Raw genomic sequence first — 27,840 nt, forward strand, 5'->3', positions numbered from 1 at the left:
CTGTCTCTGTGTTAAAGGTGAATAATGCAATGTGCCACAAGGTTGAACAAAAGTCGTCATCAACTTACAAAAACATATTCTTCTTCGTTTGTATAATTGTACAGAAACATTTGCGATGATTTGGGCCGTCATTTTCACAACACAATCAGTTACGTCGTTAAAGTGTTTCCCAGTACTAGTCGTACATATCCGACTACAGACAGTCCTTTACTATAAATATACTCCATTGTAATCCAATGTAGGAGTAATTAAATGAATTAATAAATAGTTTATGTAATTTTATGGATACTTTTATAGATTTCGTATTTGGTCATTCATACACTTTGGTCCCCCGATAATGGTCACATACTACACTTTTCAGTATGATACGACCCTGATGCCGCGGGCGAGTTCATTTTCAATTAGTTTTTTTTGTCCCCCAGTTTCTATTTTCACTGTTTCATATTTACCATTTTCTATGTAACGTTCCCAAGTTCTATTACGCTGTACCTGCACCTGGAGAACATGTATTTATCGGCGGTGCGCTGTACACTTCCACAGGCACAATCACAGGGGTTCGTTGCAACTAGTATATGCGGGCCCAATTAGCGAGCACGTAGAACTGCATTACGTAACGAGCCCCTGTGTCGTTCACAAGGGGAGAACAAAAGTATGCATTAGTAGGTTTGCCAGAACAATATTCTATCCTCAGCTGATTTACCTGCATTTCTACTTGGGTTTTGGTTAACACTGATTCTGCATAAAAGTACCGTACTAGATGCAGGTAATGCTGACGTCAATAACCAATGAGTTCGAACATATTTATATAAATATTGTATTGCACTCAGGCTATTGTAAACATCGCGTAGTGCTTATCGGGGAAATAATAATAATATTACTTTACATCCACTGTTACTCAGATTTTATCATTTGTGAGGAAATCACCATTCCGAATATGCGGTAAAAGATGTAATGCGCAAACTGTTGCGTTTTTAAAGAAGTGTTTAATAAAGTGTAAATGTACAAATGTTTAAATAATCATTTGTCACAACATATGGTTAATAAAATAAAACTAATAAACTAGGGATTCTCAATTCGTACGTATAGCAAGAACTAGTGTCAAGCCAAAGACGAAATTTGCGAATAATTTATTATCTTGTTAGGGGGTCTTCAATAGGAGAGTGGCAAAACCATAGTTAACAAACACGTAGTCGATCTGTAGGGGGAAAAACAGCGTCTTTAATGTAATAGGTCTGAAGTAACGCATAATTGACTAACGTAAGAGTAACTGGTTTGTTTTACATAATGCGAAATACCCCCTCCATAAGAGTGGTTTGATCCGTCCGTATTTGCATAATATTTTATATATAAGGGCATGTTCTGCAGTAGATATCTTCACTTCGCATCTTGTATTGACTGTCGTTTCATCCACATCGCCTATATCTCATCCAGCAACATGGCTTTTGCAGGGAAATGGATCTTCGTGAAAAATGAGAAGATGAGGGAGTTTGCTGTTGCTGCCGGAGCTCCAGCAGAGAAAGTGGACCAAATGATTGATGTGCCGATAACAGTGGAGTGCACCAGAGATGGCGACTACTATCTGATGTCTTTCACTGGACCCAAGAAAACTATCGTACAGAAATTCAAACCAGACGAACCATTCACTGAAGAAATTGGTCCTTTCGGCAAGACGAGAGTAGCTATTGCTAAAGTAGAAGGTGACAAGATGGCCATCAGGGGAGTCAACGAAGGCGAAGCAGTGGAAAAGAGAGAAGTAATCGGCGACGAACTGATTTTTACATTCATCAAACCTGGAGTTCCATGTGTTGCTAAGCGCTACCTCAAAAGAGCTTGAACATTCCTTGCTTGAAATTACTCTGTACCATCATGCATCGACCGCCGACTATACTGAAGTTACTACAGCGACAATGTACAATAGTGACTTTTTTCTGATGACATCATCGCATCGTCCGAATATTAACTGAATAACTTTGTACATAATCTGTTGCATTTATTAAAGGTCTTTTATAAACATTACCCTTTCAGTCTGGCATTGCTTCTTTTGTGTGTTTTTTTAAATGTCCGTTCTACGTCTGCTACTTTGTTTGTATATTATTTGAATATTCTTATGTGGTTAGAAACAAATAGTAACATGTTAAAATGAGAACCTAATGCATTCTGACTTGTGTACTGTTTGCCCATGTAACACCATTTTACTGATAGTCGATATATATTCATAACCACAGCCACACAAAATGGTTATTTTCCACGTTCATAACACACTCAATTACAATTTGGAACCTTGGCAAAATCCCCGTCGACTTACACGTCTGTTCTCCATGATTCAATTTAATGGCGGTTAAACTTTATATATCCACTGTTTTCGGCAATCCTCGTTGCAAATAAATATGTTAATTATGATTGCGTTAAATACAAACAAATGCAAAAGACGTACTAGTATCATTTTTCAAAAAGCATAGCCGTGTCCCTTCTCGGTAATCGTCCCTGCCGTTGTACACATAAATATAATCATGAACATTCACGGGCTTAATTAATATCTGCCCCGAAAATAAATTTGAAAACATTTTAATACCAAACAATACGTCTTACAATGGGTATACAAACAGTTTTCCCAGTAGTGAAGTGTACCAGACTAAACGAAAAGTGTATGTGCTAAGTGCATTTTTATCAAAAAGAAATAAAATGTTACTTAGAATGATCAGTTGTTTCATTTAACAACATTTTTATTTCACAGCCAATATTTTCACATGGATCAATTAGTAGATCGACGTTAATTTATGACGCCGTTTAGTAAACCCAGAAGCTCAATATCACGCGTGCAAGTTTGCGTTACACCCCAAAACGATATGTTCGCACATACGCCGACTTCCGGGAAAGTGGTCTATTGGTTTTACGTAAAATATTTATAAATGTTGTATTGGGCTGTACGGCCATCTCTCCATCAAATGGCAATTTACTGTGCTATCCTGGCGTCAACCAGGCTGGGTCGGACACAAGCACCTGCGGACCTTAACCAAGGTTCCCCCAAAGTCGCACTCATTAGTGAATGAATCTCGGCCAGTGGAATTGGCCTTCCCATTGAGTCTGTGGCACACAAACCCAGGGTAGGGATCGACCCCTTTGATGTTCATCCTAAGGTAGGATTTGAACTGGGGTCTACCGATCATGCGTCTGACGCAACACCCACTATGATTCCTGTGACCGGTTTTACAAATGTTTATAAATTTCAAATGGACAACAAGTCACAAGTCTCAGGGAATGAATACCGTTCGTATAAATCTCCGTTTAACATTCTGTGTCAACATGTGTTATTTCAAGTATAATAATGTCTATGTGTTGCGTTCATGGCAGTAAATCGGTCAATGATTGAAGAAACCGCGCAAGAACTCACGCATGCGTAATGTTACAAAATGAGTTTTACAACCAATGAAGGCATTTTCGTAGATTTTAATAAACCGCGAGCTCATAAAACAAATTCACGCTTTCATAAAACCTGATGTATGGTGATATTATATTTATTTCAATTCAGCAATGTGAGCCATCGGCTCCATATGGCACTGGTTCTAAAATACAAGGAATATCAATTATGGTATTCGTGAAGAATGTTGGTTTTACCTATATTAACATATTAGTCTGAAATGTGGGGATTTCAAATATATAAGAGACTAGAAGGTGAAGTTAATACCAATCCGTTACGTCGTGAAAGTGATTTTTAGTACGCTGACAACCCCTATTACAGGCAGTCGTAATCATTCTCTTGTCTCCTGGTGGATAATAAAGCAATCAGTACCTTACTATGAATATATTCTATTGTAATCATTCTCTTGTCTCCTGGTGGATAATAAAGCAATCAGTACCTTACTATGAATATATTCTATTGTAATCATTCTCTTGTCTCCTGGTGGATAATAAAGCAATCAGTACCTTACTATGAATATATTCTATTGTAATCCGATGTAGAAGTAATTGACTAAATTCATAAAAAGTATAATTCAATTTTATGGGTGAATGGGTCTCATTAAATTATCATGGTACCCATGGTCTTCATTCAGTCTCAAATGATGCGATGTGTATAACGCACCATGTTACTCATACAGTGCTTACTTCAGGTGTCACTAATTATGGAATTAAAGATAGATAAACATCCTTGAGTTCATATACTTAAGTTTAGTTGATGTGTTTATTCACATTTAAATAAATTTGTACAACATCATGATGATGGTAGACGTATTAAGCGTATGGATATTTCAATTTCGAGAACGTTGGAATACTGGAAATAAAAAAAAGAGGATCGGATATTTGATTTGTGTTAATTTGGGTGCGTGTTTAAAGGTGTTCACATTGTAAGGCTATATTAATAGCGGGTCGTGATGACTTAGATAAAGACCTATCTGATGTCATATCCTGTTCCATTAAGATTGCTACCAATTATATAATATGTAAGTCAGCACTGTGTTAATGAATCCGTGCCAGGGATATTTATTGAATATGAAATAAATATGAATATGAAAACTCATGTAAGATCAGTTTATGATGCTAATCTAATAAATTCAGATTCAGGTGTTTTGTGCAACTGGGAATAGTGTGCATTTCTACCAACAATTGAAAGTAAATTATGTAAATATCTCGTCGTTAATTTCAGTGCTTACTATAGGGGTCATTCCTATCTAGGTGTGAAGAACAAAGGGCCACATTTGGGTTCAATCCTAATGATAGTGGTGGTCCTTTGTAGTTTGACCAATGCTAGGACGAAAATTATTGCATAAAAGATTTTCAAAGTAACTTCACTAAACGTGTTGACTGATTTTATTTCAGCGATCAACGTTCAGGAGTGATTTCATTCCACGGATATATATCTTAACTTAATAGTAGAATTTCAAATCATAAAAAATAACTTCATATTAAACCCTAACTTCCCAATTGGTTAGAATAAAACGTATTCCCACAGATATTTCGACCGAAGTGATCGAGGATGTATTTGGGCCTCTTTTTTTCTCTGGGACCACGAGTTTCCCTTATATATCTCAATGATTTACTGAAATATGTGAAAAACAAAACAAAAAAACAAAACAAAACAAGACAGAATCTCAATAAATGGCGACAAGACAAAAACAATGAATGTTACAACACCAAAAAACGTATTAGTTGAACATCTTACATTTCAATTTAATTGTGGTACTGCCGGTGACACCTGATCGGAGCAAAGCGACTATTCAGCGTAGTCACCTAGTCAACTAGCTGCAATGGCGGTTACAGCGAGTGTAAAGTGATAATATTTTGATTGTTTATTTGCATTTCCAATAACAATAACAATAACAATAACAAAAACATATACCCCAACGATAATGGTCACATTTTTCAGAGTGAATGCGACGGAGATGTCTCGGGAAGGCTTTATTCTCCCCGTTTCCCTTGTTACTGCTCCATATTTACATGTAACATTTTTATGTAAAGTTTACACTGTACCTGTACCTAGAAAACATGAATTTATCGGCGGTGCGTCGTAGCACTTATCTAGGCACAAACACGGGAGTGGGGTCGTTACTATATGCGGGCCCAATTAACGAGTGCATAGGCCCTGCATTATGTAGAGAATCCCTGGTGTCTGCACTGGCAGGTTTGTCATAACAATTTTCTATTTTAAGCTGATTTGCCTGCATTTCTACGATTAGGATTAAGTTTGCACTGATTCTACAGTACTTTAGTGTAGGTAATGCTGACGTCAATAACCGTTGAGTTTCAACGCAAAGTTTTATAGAAATAGAAAGATTGATGCATTATTGTAAATATCGCGCCGTGTTTGTCGTCATTGGGGACTCCACCGAGTAGTCGTTTCGCTCTGCTCAGATGTTACCGGCAATGTGTTTGTAAGGCTAAATAATAACATTGCTTTACCATGGAGTATGAAAGCAATTTTTATTAAAGCTATATTTTACCACCCTCACATTATTGCCATTTGCGAGAGCGCTCACCTTACACTGTAAAACTTGCATTGAAATTCATGTGCGAAGAAAGATAGAATACGCACATTGACTCAGAGAAGTTTTTTAAAAAGGTTTAATAAGTGTAAATATGATGTAGAAATGTTTAAATAATCTTGTTTCACCATATATGGACAGTAACATAAAAAGAAATAAACTAGCGTATGGTTGCTGTGGGATTCTACATTCGTTCATACGAACGTTCGGTAATTATCGATATCGGGTACATGGGAAGACTGGAGTTGACGTAGTCTGTATAAAGGTCGGCTCATTCATGGCACGTCCAATCCATTCTGTATGTATGTATATCTTTCTGTTATATCATTGAATATGTGTGGTGTCAGATTATTTATTTCCAATTATAACTATTGTCAAGCCAAGAACAAAAGTTGCGAAATATGTATTACCCAGTGAGGAGGTCTCCAACGGGAGAGTGGAAATGGTTAACAAACACTTCGTCTTTTATGTATTAAGTATGAAGTAACGCACAATTGACTAGTTCTAGTGTAACTGGTTCGTTTTACATATTGACAGATACCCCCTCCACAATAGTGGGTTAATCCGTCCATATTTGCATAATATTTTATATATAAGGGCATGTTCTACGTCAGATATCTTCACTTCTCATCTTGTATTGACTGTCGTTTCATCCACATCGGCTATATCTCATCCAGCAACATGGCTTTTGCAGGGAAATGGATCTTCGTGAAAAATGAGAAGATGAGGGAGTTTGCTGTTGCTGCCGGAGCTCCAGCAGAGAAAGTGGACCAAATGATTGATGTGCCGATAACAGTGGAGTGCACCAGAGATGGGGACTACTATGTGATGTCTTTCACTGGACCCAAGAAAACTATCGTACAGAAGTTCAAACCAGACGAACCGTTCACTGAAGAAATTGGTCCATTCGGCAAGACAAGAGTGGCTATTGCTAAAGTAGAAGGTGACAAGATGGCCATCAGGGGAGTCAACGAAGGCGAAGCAGTGGAAAAGAGAGAAGTAATCGGCGACGAAATGATTTTTACATTCATCAAACCTGGTGTTCCATGTGTTGCTAAGCGCTACCTCAAAAGAGCTTGAACATGCTTTGCTTGAAATTAATCCGTGATATCGTGCACGGATGGACGACTATACTGAAATTACTACAATGACATTGTACATTAGTGACTCTTTGCTAATGAGACCACATCATACTCATATCAGCGAGAGCATGGATAACATTATGCATAACCTGTCGCATTTACTTTCTTTTCAATTATATTTGCTGACTGTGAATTAACATTGATAGAGATTATTAAAGGTCTTTCATAAACATTATACATTCAGTTTGAGGTTGTTTCTTCTGTGTTTTCTTTAATGCCCGATCTATATCTGCTTATTTTGTTTTACTACTACGGGGTGCTCATCAATATAATTCCCACATAATACAGATATTCATATGTAAATATATAATACTAGTAAGATTTTTCAGGGGTTGTTTCCTTGCTGCTAGCTTGGAGGTGACTGACTGATCAGTAAAAACAATGGCCGCAATATTTACGTATTGTCAATCTTTAGGTTTATGTAGCAGAAATAATAACTGAGAAGATATCCATACAGCGCCCTCGTCAATCGGGACATCATCACTAGCGGTGATCGTCACATCCAAAGCGTCACGACACGAATATCGTGCCATGTATACAACGTACGTAAAATAGATGTTGTTTACCACGGCCCTTTATTCTGATTACTTGTTTAAGTTGTCCGGGTATGAAGGGTGGTAATGCCTTGATTCAAAGAGGGTAGAGTTATTATTGATAAAAGTTCACGCAAAATCCCCACATTGTGGCTGAAAACTGATAGTATTCGTATAACTGCAGTACACTGTTTCTTTAAGACGCGCCCTCTAGCTATGAAGCGATTTCATGACGTATCACATACGTTGATCAGCAGAAGATTTTATTTTCGCCAGTTTAGTTACAGTCAGGTTGCAAATTGTGACTGACAAAATCGTATGTTTCAGAAGTACACATAATTAAATATTATGGATTTTCTACGTTAAAGTCGCGCCGTGTCCTGTTCGATATAGGACTCATAGCGACATACGCAACGTGTGTAAAATACATTGTTTGTTTACATTAAATTCGAACACATTCTGAGCTATGACCACCGCGCTTTAATAAAGTAAGTTAGAAAAGTCTCGGCTGATTCTTGTAACATAATGAAATAAATGTGTTACGCCTCAATAAACTGAGTGAAATAATAATATTGTTGCTTTAATCATAAAATTAAATATCAAGAAAATATAAACAAGAAAAAGTATATAACAATACACCGTGACTAAAATTTCGATTGAAGCAAGTACACCGATATGCGAGTTTAAGCTGGAAATAAAAAATGCGTACATATCAATAATATTTCGACGAAGGACGCAAGACACAGATATTGATCAATGGTAAATGCAAAAATGGTAATTAAAAATAAAAAAAAAATATGATGCAGACCTCTTGGATTAATAATACACTCTTTTAGTGGTATAAGTAACGAATATAAAATAAATACGATATAGTTACTGGGATATACGTCTCAACAGTATTTCTAGGGTGTAGATATTTCCGAAGACAGTAGGGAATAGTGGTTTGTCGTGCGATTTTGTGAATATCTCGCAATTTGTGAAACTCACGTAAGACCTTCTCCTTCATGTATTAATACATTATTTCAGAGTGATAAAGACGTGTACACTGTTCTAATATAAATTGAACACTCATATGGTGAATTGATTTGCGTTTATTGAAGACAAGTAACAACTTTACTTGGTTGCTATTCAAATTAACACTGTTCTTCTTGGAACTGAGCATTCTTGGAAACTGGGAAAAACAAGTTATGTCAAATTTATGCTCATCTGATAAGAATAACCCAAACCATATATACTCCTCAATTGTAATGTACATAACCGTTAGCTATAATTAGGTACAGTGGCTTCTCCGTTACAGGTAACAGAAAAAGTCAACAGAGCTGTTTGTGCAAAAAACCCTGTTCGACATGAATGGGTGCTGAAAGCATACCGGAAAGGCGAGAAGGCGGATAAATTGCAGGAGCCACATCGTAGTTACAAGGGGTGGGGGAAAACGTGATCTATACGAAATCATAAAAATCACTAAAGTCGCCTAAGGTGACAGGTGGTTACTAAGGATGTGAACTCCTTGAAATATACTGAATGAATAATCGTATTTTTACAATTTAAAATTAATTTTAACACGTCAGCACGAGACCGGGTTGCTGGTTCGGTATACACTTACAGCTTTGGTAAGAGTTTACATATTTGGTCATGCATACACTCTGGTTTCTAACCCCTTCTCCTACCAATTGTCACGTGGTACATGAGTGAATGCGACCCTGACTCTCCGGTCGAGTTCATCTTCAATTAGTTTCTTTGGTCCCCCAGTGTCTTCTTACTGCTAGACATCTACTATTTTCTACGTAACTTTCCCAAATTCGTTTACATTGTACCTATAGAAAACATGCATTTTGCGAAAGATGGGCTTGTTACTGAATGCGGGTCCAATTAGCGAGCACACAAGCCCTGCATATAGTAACTTGCACTTGTGTCTAGAGGAGGACCAAGGTCTGAACTGACAGGTTTACCAAAACAATATTCTACCCGCATTTCTGCAATTAGGTATTGGTTTGCACTGACTCTGCATGAAATTACTGTGCTAAATGCAGGCAATGCTGGCGTCAACAACCGTTTAGTTCGAGCGCTAATTGCGGGCACCAGTTTTTTCCAGGGTTTCATATAAACAGAAACATTGTTACACTGCATCGCGAAGCGCTAATTGGAGGAAATAGTCATAATCATATCATTACACTCACCGTAACCACCATTGGTGACTACACCGCTCAGGTGTGACCGGTAGTTGTGTCATGAATTTGTTTTCGCGTATCTGTTAACCGACTTAATTAACTGATTATTAGCGAATTGCTGTGTTATGTCTGTCATCGTGTAGGCCTATTTGAAGTTTTGGACGGAACTTGGCTCAGTGGTTTGGAACTAATTACAAGATACCGTCGCTATTCTGACATCCGTAGTTATTAATGTAGTGAACGATTAATCAAAAGATATGACGTATTCAGTACTTAGTGTGATTGGCTTTATGATTGAAGGTTACGCCCTAGAGTCTTTTTACTGCATTGTAATTGGTTAGAGTTTTGAAAATGAATAAAGAGAGTTTGAGTTGGTCTTGGCGAATACTCCACGACAGACGCAGTCCTGGAGAGACTTGGGGCGAGCCTTGACGCAGTCTAAGAGAGTCTTGGGTCAGCCTTGCGATATAGTCTTGGGGACTTTTCCCCAGGGCGCTGTGTCTTATAGAGTGCTCCAAAAGATCGACTAAGACGAGAGCTGAAACGTATTTCGTTGTGTGTGTCTTATTTGACTGTAAAGTTAAAGTGACTTCCCCGATCCCGTACCTCAAGGGGACGAGATAGAGAGACGAGACGAGTTTCCCCCCTGACACGTGTGGAGAACCCTGTGGAGAAGAAATTTCCCCTGATACGTGGTGTGAGAACCCTGGGCATTGCGTCTTACGCATATTGACATCCTGTGAAGAGAAGTGAAATGGCGAAGATGTGTCTTTCTTGTGAACCGAACTAACTGGCTCGATGGCAGAGACGAAACCGCACTTGACGACTAACACCATTAACAGTATGGCACCGATGAACGACGCTGAAGAGATGAAGACTTCTGAACCCCTTATGAAGGATGAGTACCGTATAGGACTGTATAATTAAGAATTGAACGACATTAAAGAGAAGAAGATGAAAGAACGACCCAGAATAACGCGACAAGAGAAGAGACGCTTATAGACTTTGACTTTAGCTATTTGCTTAGAGAACCGCTCGTTGGACACTGTAACTGACACTGTGTAACTCAAGGACGTTGAACTCTTTTCCACAATCCTAACCCTATTGCTCAGTAATGTAATGTATTGCTGGTTTTTTCTATCTTTTTCTTACCGTTTTTTTTTGTGATGTCGAATTGTATGTTATGTAAGCGCCCAGATTTTTGTTTTGAACTGATATTTAGTGACGTTCGAGGTCCTTTATAACGATTTAAGCGCGCTTCAGTGGACAAGTATTTGCAACACAGTGTTTTGAGTCTTATGAAGTTTATAGTGTTTTAATGAGTTCATGCGTACGGATTATGATGGGGAAAGTAATGCCCCAATGAGTTTTTCAGAGTTTTGAGATTTGTCGATGTACAGAGATATCGACGTTTTAAGAGTTGCTTTTGTTTATGTGTTGTTTCCGGAATACTTCTGACGCTTTTTTGAGTTGATAGCACCTTTGTAACGTTTTTTAATGTCTTTTTGAGATGAGAGTTTGGTGCGCTTATATACGTAATGTTTGATAACGCAAGCTTTTGTTCATGATTGACAGGTTTATATGTGACTTAGTAGTTTCTATCGTTTTAGCCTTTTTCCGTCTTATTGCCAGAGGAGTAATGTGTTATGAAAGCGAATTTGTCTTTGCATTCTGTTTCCACGCCGTATGACTTTTGTTTAGATTAACGACTTGTAAGTTCAGTTGAAGTTTATAAGCGTATGTGACAGGAGTTTGATTAATAGCTTTTTCATTCATTGTTTATTAGTTACCGCTTTGCAATGCTTTAACCGAGAGACGCATCCCTGGTAATCACGTGATCATGCTGTCGACTGCAGCGATTGGCTGATCGCTTGGTTACACCGCCACGCCTTAGTTTTTTTTGACCTTTTGATATAGAGTTTGTAACCTTAGTAACGGAGACAGTGCAGCGAAGGGTTACCTCAGCGAACTGTTTGAGAAAAGTGAGTCGATTGCTAGCCTTTCCCTTGTTTTTGATTTATAACCGTTGATATTTGAGACTTTATAACCATTGTATTTAGACTTTATAATCATTGTACTTAATTAGTGTGTTTTTCTCTTTTTGATTTATTCCTTTTATTAGTATTGTATTTAACCCGTATGACGATGAGTGGCTGACGGTATCTTTGATTTATGAACGTGTTATGCCAAGAGGCATATCTCAGTTTGGGTGAAGGGATGTGTCATGAATTTGTTTTCGCGTATCTGTTAACCGACTTAATTAACTGATTATTAGCGAATTGCTGTGTTATGTCTGTCATCGTGTAGGCCTATTTGAAGTTTTGGACGGAACTTGGCTCAGTGGTTTGGAACTAATTACAAGATACCGTCGCTATTCTGACATCCGTAGTTATTAATGTAGTGAACGATTAATCAAAAGATATGACGTATTCAGTACTTAGTGTGATTGGCTTTATGATTGAAGGTTACGCCCTAGAGTCTTTTTACTGCATTGTAATTGGTTAGAGTTTTGAAAATGAATAAAGAGAGTTTGAGTTGGTCTTGGCGAATACTCCACGACAGACGCAGTCCTGGAGAGACTTGGGGCGAGCCTTGACGCAGTCTAAGAGAGTCTTGGGTCAGCCTTGCGATATAGTCTTGGGGACTTTTCCCCAGGGCGCTGTGTCTTATAGAGTGCTCCAAAAGATCGACTAAGACGAGAGCTGAAACGTATTTCGTTGTGTGTGTCTTATTTGACTGTAAAGTTAAAGTGACTTCCCCGATCCCGTACCTCAAGGGGACGAGATAGAGAGACGAGACGAGTTTCCCCCCTGACACGTGTGGAGAACCCCGAGAGAGAGATTTTACCCCTGATAGTTGTGTGTAACGCACTATGAGGTTACCTGCCAAAAATGCAACCACAAACGGTATCAAACAATACAAACACGTAAGAATAAGTTGCAGTGAACAAACAAATCTACGACAAACTAGCATTAATTATCAATTTAAAAAAAAACACACACATAAATAAACTTTTGAAGTAATCACGAGATCGTGAATTGGTTCAATATAAACTCCTCTGCGGTCAGTTAATCGACAGATTAGTAGTCAGAGTCAATCGACTACTCGGCGTAGTAAACAATGGGAGTGACAGTGAGTGTGAAGAAATAAAACAAAACCAATACGAGATTATCATTTGGTGATGCATACACTCTGGTTTATAAGTCCCCTCCCACTAATCACGTAGTACATTAGTGTAGTACGTAGTGCATGCAACACAGACGTCACGGTCGAGTCATTAACTTAGTCTGGCGATTTTAAAATTTGGACTCCCCCCAAAACAAATCCTGTATCCGCCCCTGCGAGTTCCTGTTCAATTAGTCGCTTTGGTCTCCCCATTTCTCATTTTACTGCTTCATACTGACGATTTCTCATGTAACATTCTCAAATTTGTTTACGTTGTACCTGCACCTAGAAAATGTATCGGCAGTGCGCTGTGACACACCTCTAGCCACACCCACAGGGGATCGTTACTATGTGCGGACCCAATTAGCGAGCACGTAGGCCCCGCATAAACTAACAACCCCTATATCGTTCACTAGGGGAGAACCAAGGTCTGCACTGACAGGTTTGCCGGAACAATATTTCTCCTCAGCTGATTTACGAACATTTCTACGATTGTATTTTGGTTTGCACTGATTCTGCTTTAAATTAATGTGCCAGTTGTAGATAATGCTGGCGTCAATGAGCTCGAACATAAGTTTGTATTAACATTGTTGTACTCAGGCTATTGTATAAACAGTGCTTAGTGCTTATTAGGGAAATAATAATAATATTACTTTACACTCACTGTAACGTAAAATGAGACCATTTTACCAAAGTATTCTTTTTTATAATAGCTATATTTTGCCTTACTCGGATTATTGTCATTTGTGAGCAAATCACTTTTTGAATATGCAATGAAATATGCAATGCGCAAACTGATTAGTTTTTAAACAAGTGTTTTTTTAATAGAATGTAAGTATGGCGTTAAAGAGTTTAAATAATGGTTTAAATATATATGTACAGTAATTATCGATATTGAATTATTGATATTGACAGATGAATAAAATGGGTGGACTGGAGTTGACGCAGTCTGTGTGAGGGTCGCCTCATTTATCGGCAAATATTTATTACCTGGTGAGATAGTTTCCAACGGGAGAGTGGCAAAACCATACTTACCAAACACGTAGTCGACCTGTATAAAAACGTCTTTAATGTATCAAGTCTGAAGTAACGCATACTTGATTAGTTCTAGTGTAACTGGTTCGTTTTACACATTGGCTGAGACCCCCTCCGCAAGAATGGGTTGACCCGACCACATTTGCATAATATTTTATATATAAGGGCATGTTCTACGTCAGATATCTTCACTTCTCATCTTGTATTGACTGTCGTTTCATCCACATCGCCTATATCTCATCCAGCAACATGGCTTTTGCAGGGAAATGGATCTTCGTGAAAAATGAGAAGATGAGGGAGTTTGCTGTTGCTGCCGGAGCTCCAGCAGAGAAAGTGGGCCAAATGATTGATGTACCGATAACAGTGGAGTGCACCAGAGATGGCGACTACTATCTGATGTCTTTCACTGGACCCAAGAAAACTATCGTACAGAAATTCAAACCAGACGAACCGTTCACTGAAGAAATTGGACCATTCGGCAAGACGAGAGTAGCTATTGCTAAAGTAGAAGGTGACAAGATGGCCATCAGGGGAGTCAACGAAGGCGAAGCAGTGGAAAAGAGAGAAGTAATCGGCGACGAAATGATTTTTACATTCATCAAACCTGGTGTTCCATGTGTTGCTAAGCGCTACCTGAGAAGAGCTTGAACATGCTTTGATTGGAATAACATCATCCAGCGATCGTCGGCTACACTGAAATTACTACAACGACTGTAATTTAGTACGCATATTAATAACATTATGCATAATCTTCGTATTTACATTTCCTTTCAATTTCATTTGCTGACTGTGAATTAACGTTTATGGAGATTATTAAAGTTATTTCTGAACATGACATAATCAGTTTGAGGGTGATTTTTTTGTGTTTTTCCTTAAATATCTGCTACGTCCTTTTATTTTTATTGAATATTCCTATGTGTGTGGTTAAAATGTGTATGTATCGTTTGCCCGTGTAACATTATTTTCTGACAGTCTTTATATTGTGATACTCGAACCCACACAAAATGATTATGTTACACGTCCAAAACACACCAAATCAGTCAGGGATTAGTATTGTTTGAAACAAAATAACAATTCCGCAAAAAATGACAAAATCCCCCGCCGACTTGCTTACACGTGAGTTCTCTGTGATTCAATTTCAATCCCAGAATCTGACTATGTGTTAGTTTATGTAATATATATAGGGTAATTGTGAAATGAATGGTAGCTGCATCGCTATCACCGGGTCACTGCATCATGCCGGTCCCGCTTTCAACAAACCTGTCTTCACATTTTTGTGTGTTTATGTAACTTACATAACTTTCGTTATATTTCTGTGTTATGTTATGTGACCAAAACCAGTAGCCAATGGGACATTACATCCTGCTTCACGTAACTATTGTTAAAAGTTTGATCTCTGGTTGAATCACGAGTCCGATGCCGAAAACACGTCGTAGACTAATTAATGTTCAGGATGTGTATGTATGCGCCATATGTGCGGTAAATATCCTATAAACACGACCACTACCCACTGACATAGTCTACAACATATTGAACAAATCCTATAAAAGGTAACTTATTGAAACAAAACACATTTCAACTTTCAATGATTATATGCGTGAGAACACTTTCCACGGTTTCGGTAATGTCATCATCATGAAAAGTATTAGAGAACTGAAGGTAGCCTGCACTGCAGGTCGAGGTGTCTAATCGCCAAATCAAATGTTAATTCCTCATGACCACTTCCCTTTACTTTAAAGTGTAAATTCGAATGCAGGAACTGTTAAAAAAATTTATCAAGAACAGCACAAAATCCAAAGCCCTCAAGATGCTTACAGGGCTTAGTGAAAGGTTTTCTACGAATTATACAAAATAGGAATGCAACGTTAATGTCCTTTAATCACTTCTGTGAGATGTACGACTACAAACTCAATAAATCCATCCGGCATCCATCCATCCCTCCCTCCAAGGATATCAGCCATTCCACCGCCCCTTTCGGCATTTCTAAAATATTATAGCATTCCAGTCCGTGGCCTATGACGACCAAGTAAATTTCTAATATTTTCTGGAATCTAACATTTTGTTTTTTGGCGTAATTTCAATTGGTGAATTGTCGGTAAGCAATTTAAAGTTCACCTGTGATATCCGAAGGTATGCCTGTGGTGGTGACATTTGCATTTTAACAATGGGATTTTTAAATGTACTTGTAAATTTGTTGTTACTCAAATATCTAATAACGGATTGTGAAAAGCATTTCGCTAACATTTTGCTCTCATAACGAACACGTGTCCGAAAGAACTTTTCAAGAAAATATAAAAAAAAAATACTTTTGATATAGCGTGCATTTTCAGTAGTACGGCTGTAGATTGGCATCCAAATTCACTTGTTCAATATTGCTTGCATCTCCAGTTGTTAAAAGTAGGCACCAGAAATCACCTTTTTGTAGAAGAAACAGTATGACTTTGATGCAGCTATATATTTGTCTCGGCAATCCAGTTGATGCCACAGCCAGCTTTCAGGCCCGTAGCCAGCACCTTTGAATAGGGGGTTCGAAAACAACAATAATATATTTTATGTGAATTTTAGAATATTCAAAAAGTGTCATTGAACTTGAATTTGTATATTCTCGGTTTTAAATTGGTTTACTTTGTGTTACGTTGGTAAGTTATTTCACATAACATCTTTGAACTATTTTACCATTTTAGAGAAAGGAGCCATTCCCAACCCACAGACAGACAAACACACCCACACCCTAGATCCACTACGGCAAAATGTTGTACACAAGAAAGACAAGACTGTACGTATCTTAGCATTATTGTCTAAGCATTTTAAGGTGGAATGCTACTCACGAGTTTTTTCGCTCTTCGCAAATGTTAGCGCACATAAAAGTGACACGATTTCATGTCGAAATTTGTCTACAATTATTCATTTTAGTATTAGTCAATTTTGTATTATGTGATTTTATTTCTGTACAGGGCCTCAGCCCATCGCACAAAATGTAATGGGTAGAAAAGTGCATAGCACGTTTTAAAAACAATACAACATCCATGTAAACACATGGTACTAAGTTAAGCTGGATTCATATTTATCTCGTCCCTTGAAAACTTTTAAAATATACAGAGCTAGTTAATATATTGTGTGGCAGTAAGCCCAGACTGTCAGTTTTTGCATAATTGCATAGGGTTATTGGCAAAAGATCAGCCCTTAGATCATTATAAAATGGACATATAAAAACAAAGTGAATGTCATTTTCCACCATGCTAAATTCAAACGTATCACTGCAAAAAACTAAAAAATTATTGATCTAACTGTATTGTTGTGTGTCTGCCTAATTCAACATTATGTTTATAGCCAAAACAGCGAAAACTCGTCAGTATATATTTAGTCTATAATTGCTTGCCAATAAATCTCCCAGGTTATAATACTACTTTGATTTTTCCGAAAGTATACAGCCTGGATGATTGTGAAATTGAGGCATGCCATTCTTGCTGACAACATTTTTTTTATTCTTTGAGTAAATATCTCTAAGAAATTTGCAGTATCTCCAACTTGTTTTTCAAACCAGACAATGCCGAAACCAGATTTGAACAGGAGATTTTTATGCGGATTTCCCAAGTAAGTCTGTCGGTCTTGTCTAATCGTTTAAGCATGATATAACATGTTTTGGGGTTCCAGCTATTTTATACTTCAAGTAATTTTAACCAATATGAGATACAACGCTTGAAATAACCACAGCATAATGACACAAAGATTGCATCAAACAAATTAAATGCACCAAGCGATGGCATACCACCAAGTTTCTTACAGTATGTACATTTTTTGGTTCACTGTAAATCTGTTTTTAGAGGGCGGTAAAATAATATGCATATAGTGACAGTTTAGCAGCGGTCTCGATAGACTTCAATGACTACATCTCCCTTTTATGAACCCACTAAAAATATAGAAAATGTTTTAAGACAAAAAAAACGTGTAAAAAAATATGTTTCAGTACTGAAGCAACACTGTGGGGTAAATTGTTGGCTGCAATAAGCAGCTCTTCGACCTATACAACTCGTGATGATAAATCTTAGCTGTACACTGTTGTCCAATAACACAGGCTACACGTACTAATACAATGAGTTGACTACATTTGGCGGGTACACTTGGAACAAAACAGTATATATGCCATCATTAACTTGAAGAATACAAAACTAATGAACCAAACTAGGAAAGTACAGTGTCGTGTTGTTGTATCAATCCCGTTCGATCCCCACACTTTACTAACTGAGCGAACAGTAGCACAACGACCCTATTCAGGACCACCGCATCCTTCAGAGAGTGACTACCATTACATTATTGTTTCAATGGTGTTTTAATATTTAACATCAGCTGCTTGAACGCGATCTTTATTACACCATCGCGGAATCACCGAATAACAACTTTTTTTTGATTTGCTGCTGTTGAGTTGAGACGGCGTAACTTCACGATTGACATTTAAAGCTCATTGCCACCAAAATGCTCATTACTATGCAATTTTAGCTGAGCCTGATAGTTACCTCACTGAGTCAAGTGATGATAATTATTTCAATTAATACTGTTTGTTTTATTATGTTCTAATCTACGATCATATATCTATTCACAAAATTTAGGGGGTTCGACCGAACCCCCCAAACTACGGGCCTGGCTTTTCGTGCACTGACCACATTAAAACTGAATCTTTTGAGTGCAAGTCGCTCAGTGTCAATAGTTTCAAACTTTTTCTTGATTATGAAGCCGGAATTGAAGTTGGTTCATATAATACATTCTACTTTGATTGGTTCATATAATACATTCTACTTTGATAACCATGCTATACACAAGACCTATGTTCAACTTGATAACGCAAATTCACAAAAGAATAATATATTAGCAAAAAATAACGAAAGGTCTTGTTACATGATAGGGGGGGCAAGGGTTATTTTCGTTCAACGTAATTGCAATATTTTTTTGTTCGTACAACGTAAATTGAAAAAATAAATTCTGTAATCACAGGCTAGACGTACAACGTAATCGATCAAATATTTGTTTCGTACACTGTAAAAATGTGTCTTTTTTCTCGGTACGTACAAGAATTTTCTAGGTTTTCTTTCTTAATCTTCCATAAAATGTAAAATAACCTTTATTTTCTCTGTAAACTGTAAACATTCAATTTTCACTGTAAAAGCGTCTTTTTTTCCTTGTAAATTGTAAAAAGCCCTATTTATTTCCCGTAAAACTGTACCAGCTACCCCCCTTGCCGCCCCTCATGATAATTAATAGCACGCAAATGCATGCAACCAATATAATGCGTTGACACTGACGTAATGCTATTATCAGGATTGGTATTGTGTTCAAAGGTCGAATTACTAGTATACGGGTGGATCACACTCTCAACTCTGGTGGCGCTCTACCTATTAGGTTTCATTTGTACAGCAGACATCACTACCAGCCGAAGTTCGGGTATTTGTTCATCGCCTCCGTCGCCACAATGTTTACATCAGGCATAGACGGTGTACAGCTGAGTACAAGCGTGTTGTTAAGTGTCAGACCGGGGAAACATTTCAACTACCAAAAACGAACAGAGTGAGTATATATATCTGATTATATTTACACATACATCTGCAACTAGCTCGTCAAGGTACAACATCAAATACCACTCTTTCATTCGAATCTACATCTGCTGAGCAGGACCCATAAATACAGCAATTGCAAGGCATTAGATGAATTTAGAATCGTTGATAACAGGGGTCGTTAATATGTAGAGTCCAAATAGAAGAGCTCATAGTAATAGTACAGGGCTCATACCACTAATTGAATTTCCATAGACGACAATGTTAACATATTACGAGATTGCCATATGAAAATGATGAAGAAAGTTGAAAACATGGCTCAAAAATGGGAAATCAACATGCCAGTAATCAACCATATGAAAAAAATAACATGTTGGCCAGCTCAAACTCTTGCAAATTTCAGGTAAACAAAACACACCTACTGTATTTGGATTGCACCAAGAGAAATCACTGGAAAAACACCAAGATTAAAACATCCAAATACACACATAATAAACCCACAGGTACGCAGCCGCTAAGTAGTAAACAAAAGACCACATGTTGGTCTCACCTTTGACCTAGGTGATTATGCCCTCAAACAGGGAGCACCTGAGGAAAGAAATATTTAAAAAATTTCATTGGTTCTTGCAAGGCATTTAAATTGCAGCCATTGGTTAATTAGTGGCATGAGACCTACACTACCATGGGAACGCATGCGCAAATCAATTCAGACCGATTCACTAGTTGATTATTCGTAGAATTTTCAAAGTTTCACAGTCATAGATGAATCTATTCTATGCAAGATGACAATATGTATTCAATACTAGATATATCAAGTTCAATGTAAATATCAAGTTCGAACAAAATCTGTCTGACCGAGATCAAAAATTGTAGAAATGCTTGATTTTGATGAATTTTCAACATTGATACAACTGCAATTTGGCCATCTTAAATTGGATCAATGAACAGATATTTTATGTCGACATGATGTATATATAAAGTGTGAATATGATTGGTCAGGGCATGTCAAAGATACAGCTCCAGAACACCAATCATTAAAACAAAATGACCACCAGTCGGCCATTTTGAATTTTGAAGACAAACAAACATGCATCAGGGTCTCACATTGGCTAGTGTTTGTAGTACATTTGGACAAAACATACACACTCAACAGGGATGCTTGATTTTGATAAATTTTTGCACAAAATTTGTCACCATTCAGCCATTTTGAATCTGATCATAAAACCAATGGATGTGCATATGTACCCCAAAATGTAAGATGTAGGTGTGAATGTAATTGGTCCAGGCATGTCTGAGAAATGCATAAATACATGCACAAAGATCAAACAAAAAGACCACATATAAGTGTACCCCATGCATGGTTGTGAACACTCATATTCGGCCAGTAATATTCAACAGCCCCATCTCAATAAATAAATTAAAAAAATAAATGAAATTGTTTGTTTACCTGTGCTCTAATAGAGTAAATACTGTATATGAAAGTGTGCTAAACATGTCCACATATTGGCAGCATGTAAATTGTTTTGTTACAGTATTTAATAATACTGGTTACATATTTTCAAAATGTCTGAGTGTTACATAACAGTAGTATTAAAATTACAATTACCCCCGGTAGTTGATAGTGAACTGGAATAAAATGATCTACTTGTCTGACAAGTTTCAGATATCTAAATCTGTCAAGACACCTATCCATATTTTCAATTATGGGTCTGGTCTGTGAACGGGTTATACAGCATTTTATTCACTCAGCTTTTGGTGAAATACCTTGTATAGATGATAATACGAAATTCACACAAAAAAATACTTTGAAGTTGGTTATAATAAAATACACATCAAAAATAGAATAATATATTTGTTTAAATACATTTATAAAAATATGGACATTTCTATGAAAGCTGGATGAAATACAATACACATGTAGCTAATACTAATAAATACAAATACCTCCAAAAATACTTATTGAAGTGTCCACAATAACAAAGCAAATGTGCCCTCTTGTGGTAAACAATATAGTAATTTTGTTTTGTCTTTTTTTTGTCAAATTCTCCTGATAACACTCCAGACACATAATAAATTAAAATTGATGAATTACACGTTCGAATAACTCATAAATGTCATATACAGAATTCAGAGTATACAATAGGAAAGAAAAATGTTCACTATTCAATCAATTAAAACACATAATTTTATAAAAACAATTTTAACTTAACCAATCCCTTTAGCTAACATTTCAAAAACTTATAAGCTAGAAAGAGAAGACAGGCGGGGTGAATTATAGACTCCCATTTGATCATAAATCTCACAAGACTATCTTACAGTCATCATAGTTGCCCATGTCAACAAATTTTTTCTGTAAATCTGTAAAATAAAATAAAATATGTTTGGCTATTATACTGGATTATACTGGATGGCTGCAGATTTTATCTGCAGCTGCAGGATCAGGCGGTCAATGACCTATGATGATCCCTGGACGGCTATCCTCCTATAAGTGTCCAATTTGTTTTTGAATTCATTCACAGTTTTTGCCGTAACAACAGCCTCTGATAATTCATTCCATGAGGATATCACTATTTGACTAAAAATGTTCTTTCTTAATTCCAATTTAGAATGAATGAATGAATGACCACGCAACTTATATGGAACTGTCTGATGGGTAAAGAAAGCGCTGTAATCTATTTTTTCAAAACTGTTCAATATTTTGAATGTTTCAATTAAATCCCCACGAGAAAGACGTTCTTCTAAAGTTGTCAGTTTTAACACACGTAATCTTTGTTCATAACTACAGTTCCGCAGGTCATAAATTAATTTAGTTGCATGTCTTTGTACTTTTTCCATAAGATCAATGTCTTTCCGCAATGGATGTACTGTAGAAATACTTATTCCCAGTGGAAATTTGTTTTGTAGAAATTATTTCTGATGAAAACAGAACTTCACTGTGTTGTCTGTAAGATACTGTCATTCAATTCTACAATCTTTATTTGTGCTTAATTGGTCTTCCAGCAAAATTAATTCCAAAAGATATTTAAGTAATCTTCAGTAAACAGACTCCATTTGATTTCTATGTGGCATTATATTTGAGTGCATACTGAGACTGCCCTCACAGTCAAATTCAAGAGTGCATAGTGAGACTGCCCTCACAGTCATATTCAAGAGTGCATAGTGAGACTCCCTCACAGTCATATTCAAGATTGCATAGTGAGACTCCCTCACAGTCATATTCAAGAGTGCATAGTGAGACTCCCTCACAGTCATATTCAAGATTGCATAGTGAGACTCCCTCACAGTCATATTCAAGATTGCATAGTGAGACTCCCTCACAGTCATATTCAAGATTGCATAGTGAGACTCCCTCACAGTCATATTCAAGAGTGCATAGTGAGACTCCCTCACAGTCATATTCAAGATTGCATAGTGAGACTCCCTCACAGTCATATTCAAGAGTGCATAGTGAGACTCCCTCACAGTCATATTCAAGAGTGCATAGTGAGACTCCCTCACAGTCGTATTCAAGAGTGTGTACATTATAGTCTGGTCCCCTGCCCCAATTTCAACGCTGAGGGCGCTTAACCGCCCCCCCCCCCCCCCCAGCATTGAAATTGGGGCAGGGGACCAGACTATGTACATTATACAGTAGTGAGACTGCCCTCACAGTCAAATTCACATATATAACTCACCTGATATAAAGTAGTCATATCAACATCTTCAATTTTCAGCCTTATTTAAGAATTACTTTACACTTTGGCTTCAGAGATGATTATACAGGATCTATTTGATTGCATAAGTAAATATAATGATAGGAGGATCATTATGGCCAAGAAAGTTGTCTCTACAGTCAGACATTACCTTTGTTACACAAATAATAATTTTCAATCCTTTTGTTTCAAACCTTATCACCATTGTCTATTTTTGTTTCAACCACTATCACTTCTGCTTATTTACTGAACAAAACAGGTAGGACTCGTGATTTTTGGGACTGGAAAAAAAATCTTGACCGCAACTTGCTATGCGCATGTGAAAAGAGGTGGCAGTATACATGCATGGAACGGTTCATATTACATTATAAGTCATTGACTATGCCTGCCACTGGAAACGAATACTTCCCATCATAGACTGCTTCATTCCTGTAGTAAAATTGGTTCAGTTTAAAAATGAAAACAAAGAAAAACATGTTTTCTCCTGAAGTATTTGAAAGGTCCAAGTGGGGCTTTGTAAGAGACACTTTCAGATAAGCTCAGTCAATTACATGTTTGCTGATGTGTAATGTTGAAAAAAAAAAAACATGATTCTTATGCAATAGTTTCCTGTCTATTGGTGACAAATTGACTTTTAAATATGTTGTGTGTGTGAAATATGATGCTAGAACACTGGTAGGGTCATGGAAACATGAACACTACAAATATTTCACAAGGTTCTGTGATTTGGTCATGTCGTGGGATTTTGGTATCGATTTATCTCTGAGCTGACCTGAATGCTGATTATTCACGTAATCACACTATTGGAATGTTTACCAAGTAAATACATTGACAGCCATACTTACAGCATGAAACAGGGAAGAACAATAGTGTCCTCTCACCTCTCCTATTACTGGTACCCCCCAAGGCCAGACAAACAAGTTTGTCTTGTCCTATTTAAAAATATTGAAAACAAGGTGACTGCGATTCAGCTAGGGGTTGTAATTTGTTTTCATAAAACAATTGACCTGCATTTCCCTCATTACAAATAACTAAAACACATAGTAATTTTGAACAGAAGCAAATCTTGTACAATCTATGTAAAATGGAATACTAAAGCATTTAAAATTTAAATATTTATTTAGACATTTCATGCAGATCACCAAATACTTCACATATTTGTCACAAGATCTAAATAAAGCTATATTTAGTGATCAGAGTGCAATTATATAGAGAAAGTAAATAATACAGGCATAGGGTTATGTTGCACATACTTGAAATATGTTATAATAATAATAATAACTTTATTACGCAACTTAGCCATCTGTGGGTTTAGTAAGGTAAAAAATGATTACAAAAGACAAATAAAATAAGACACACTAAAACACTAAAGTTAAAATACACTGAAATTCAACAAAAGAAAGAAATACAAATTAGAAAATCTCTGAAAAATTGATTAAACAGCGGCAAGGTTCTCCCAGACCACAGTTACATATTTAACTTTTAGAAAATTGTATTTTTTAAATAATATGACAAAGCCATATTATTTTCCCATTATTTTCACAAAGCTTTCCATTCTGGACAAGTCATTAATTTTTATTTTAAAATACTTCAAGACATGTTTTCTCTCTACTTCATAGAAATTGCAATCTAAGATGAAATGCATGTTATAATGTGTTATATATTAAACAGTAGCCCATATAAATGTTGCTATGGTTACAATCTCATAGTAAATAAATCTTCAAGAATGGTGGGTTCACCCCCCCCCCCCCCTAACTTAATATTAAACAGAAAGCTAGGGAAGCTACTCACGGTATGTATCACTGACTGCCTGAATGAATATCTGTCCAGTGTATTTATGGATTAAATGTTTAAACATGCCAGCCAACTTGGGTTATAATAACTACATCAAAGAAACATACTGGTGAGTTTATTGTAAAGTCTTAGCTAGCGGAACCACGGAGGTAAACAAATTATTTACCTAAATGGTTGAACAATGATTCAGTGTGATCATCATGGCCACCATGTGACAATTTAAGTGAGTTGTGTTCATCCATTATGGAGTTTGGTTTCAACATATTATAGCAACATTGCATGTTGGTAACTATATTTGTAAAATTCAGATAATGCTTGTACATGGAAATGCTGTATTTTGTCTACAAACTTTTTTACATTTTAGTTCACACATAAACATGTACTTGTATAAACATGTATATATAAAAATATACCCCCTCTCATTGATCTACTGTAAAAGGATTAATTATTCACTGGGTTTTAATTTTGCTTATTTCGCTGACTGGAAAATGCGCTAAATTAAAACTCAGTGAATATGTAGAATTTAGGATAGAACACATTATCTAAATGATAAAACCGTGAATTCGAAACCCACTAAATATGCCTGAAATGGTAAATCAGCAAAATTTAATCACAGTGAAAAATAGTCATTTCACAGTAATCTGTAAATATTCTGTATATGTGAATTTAAAACCTACTAAATATGCCTGAAATGGTAAATCAGAGAAATTTAAAGTGCCTGTGCAATGCCCACCCTCACGTTTCTCATTTTTAATCTGTGTCCCTCTGAAATGGGCAGTTATTGATTTTTTTGCTGAAAATGATTACTCGTATCCAAGTAAATTTGGAATATTTCTCGTGTTGTAGCCACGCCCACCTATCCAGAAACGGTCGACTGTTTCCGGATTTCCGACTCTCGCCGAAAGGGTGCCACCAAATGACAAAATGTAAGAGGAAGTCACACCGCTGAGCCGAAATAACACTGGTCATTCAGTATACTTTTAAACGATATACATTTTTCGGTCTATTTTATTTTTTTTGAGAGAGAGTTTTTAGATGTTGTGTTGTGGGTAGTTGCAGTGAAACGTATAGTCATAGTGTATGTATTCACACGTTTCTAATCGATCCGAAGGTGCAACATCAGTGGACAAAAGCCACTTAACCTCAGATTCTTTTTTTTTTTTGGAAAAACTGTCCTCGTCCATGAAAAAAAAAAAACTAGGTTTAAAGAGAAACGCCGACAACGTAAACCTGGCGCAACACTTTTCGGACTTTTGAAAGAAATAGATTCCGGACCAGTCCATGATCACCGAGGCGGATTTCAGAAGTAAGAGAGAGAGACGTCCGGCAAGTGTTTCAAATAAGTTGACTTTTTTTGCAATCCCTATTATCGTTTTATAGAGACTATTTAGTCCCTGTTAAGTAAAAGGTAGCAATAATTTTGACAGTGACCCGAAAACGAAGCGTCGGACAAACAGGAAATTACACAGCCCTCACACACTGCTAACTGTTTTCATTTTCGAAGGCTAAAAGTTTCTGAATTGTTTGGTGATTGGTGTTGAATGTCGAATTCACACCTCTGTTCTTTTTTACCTCCATGCTTGCAGCTTGATCTGCGTAATAATTTATGAAATAAGAATCCGGGCTTGGTCAATGTGTTTCCACCAAATAAAGTTTTAATACGATGTTATAATTATGACAATCACGCCATGGATCAAGCTAACTCAAACCCACTCTGAATTTATCTGTATGTGTGTCGATCTCGATTATTTTTGTTATCCAATTAAACGCCGCTTTTAACGCACTTGCCCTCGCCGTGACCCGACGCGTTCACCTATTTCAACAAAATGTCAATTTATTTCCACGCGGCTGTCATTTATTTAGTAACTGTGATTAGTCGTTTTTTACCTTGCCCGTACCATCAAAGATGGAAGGGAAAGGTATATTAAGGGAAAAATTTTGTCCGGCGTTGTCGTCGTTGTTGTTGTCGTCGTTAATAATTGTTATTGTGTGCATAATAACTTTACTAATTCTATTCCAAACTTTATCAAACTTGGTCACCTTATTCATCAGTATAAAGTCTTCCCTGAGTTTGAACAACAGATGTCCTGTATGAAAATATCATTCAAAAATTGAGAAAATCTGATAAAATATTTTGACTGTTTCTACTTGACTGATCACTGGTGATACACATCAAAGGTCACTGATCTCAGTGGAAATATGCATTGTTGTATGTGTTCAATGAAGCAAATGATTTATCTTGTAATAATATCCTTGGTAATGTATCTCAGAATCCCATACTGGGTTTCAAAACCAACTCATGGAGAGATTGCACAGTCTGATACACATTTGCAAACCTACCAATAAAATCTTTACAGAAAACAAGATGTCAGAAAATCAATATAAGCCTTCCTATGAACTGGGTGCCTAACTTTAATCAAGATCTGAAGCTAATAGAAAATCTGTTTAGTTCAAAGTTATCAAATCAAAAACAATACATAAAAAATACATTAAAAGCAAAACATTTCATCCACATTTTAAAAAGAAAATTATTCTAAAATATATGTATTCTGTATTTGACAAACAGTTCATTCGACAAATGAAAACTCACAGGAATATGTTTCAGCTATTAGAACAGAATGATAGAGTTTTTATAATACTAGTTTAAAAACGCACTTCAAAGATTGCAGTGTTTGAAGATGTAGATTCTCAGGAAGCAACAGTACTGTTGACTTCTCCCTCCACTGGACACTAACTATTTAAGTTAATTTGCATACAAAGCAGAGCTTGCAGCATGATAGCTATTCA

The 27,840-nt window shown here is 36.7% G+C and overlaps 1 non-coding gene across 1 annotated transcript in view; it reads right to left on the bottom strand.

The window, feature by feature from the left end:
- Positions 1 to 26,738, bottom strand: part of LOC100369945 (uncharacterized) — a 130,016-nt gene extending 103,278 nt beyond the window's left edge. The window contains exon 1 of the transcript XR_014930088.1: positions 26,626 to 26,738. This is a non-coding gene — a transcript (uncharacterized LOC100369945). The remainder of the gene's footprint in view (positions 1 to 26,625) is intronic.
- Between the last annotated feature and the right edge of the window lie 1,102 nt (positions 26,739 to 27,840).

The sequence above is a fragment of the Saccoglossus kowalevskii genome, chromosome 8 (genome assembly GCF_978046115.1).
Source record: "Saccoglossus kowalevskii chromosome 8, keSacKowa6.1, whole genome shotgun sequence".
In the NCBI taxonomy this organism is placed as follows: domain Eukaryota; kingdom Metazoa; phylum Hemichordata; class Enteropneusta; family Harrimaniidae; genus Saccoglossus; species Saccoglossus kowalevskii.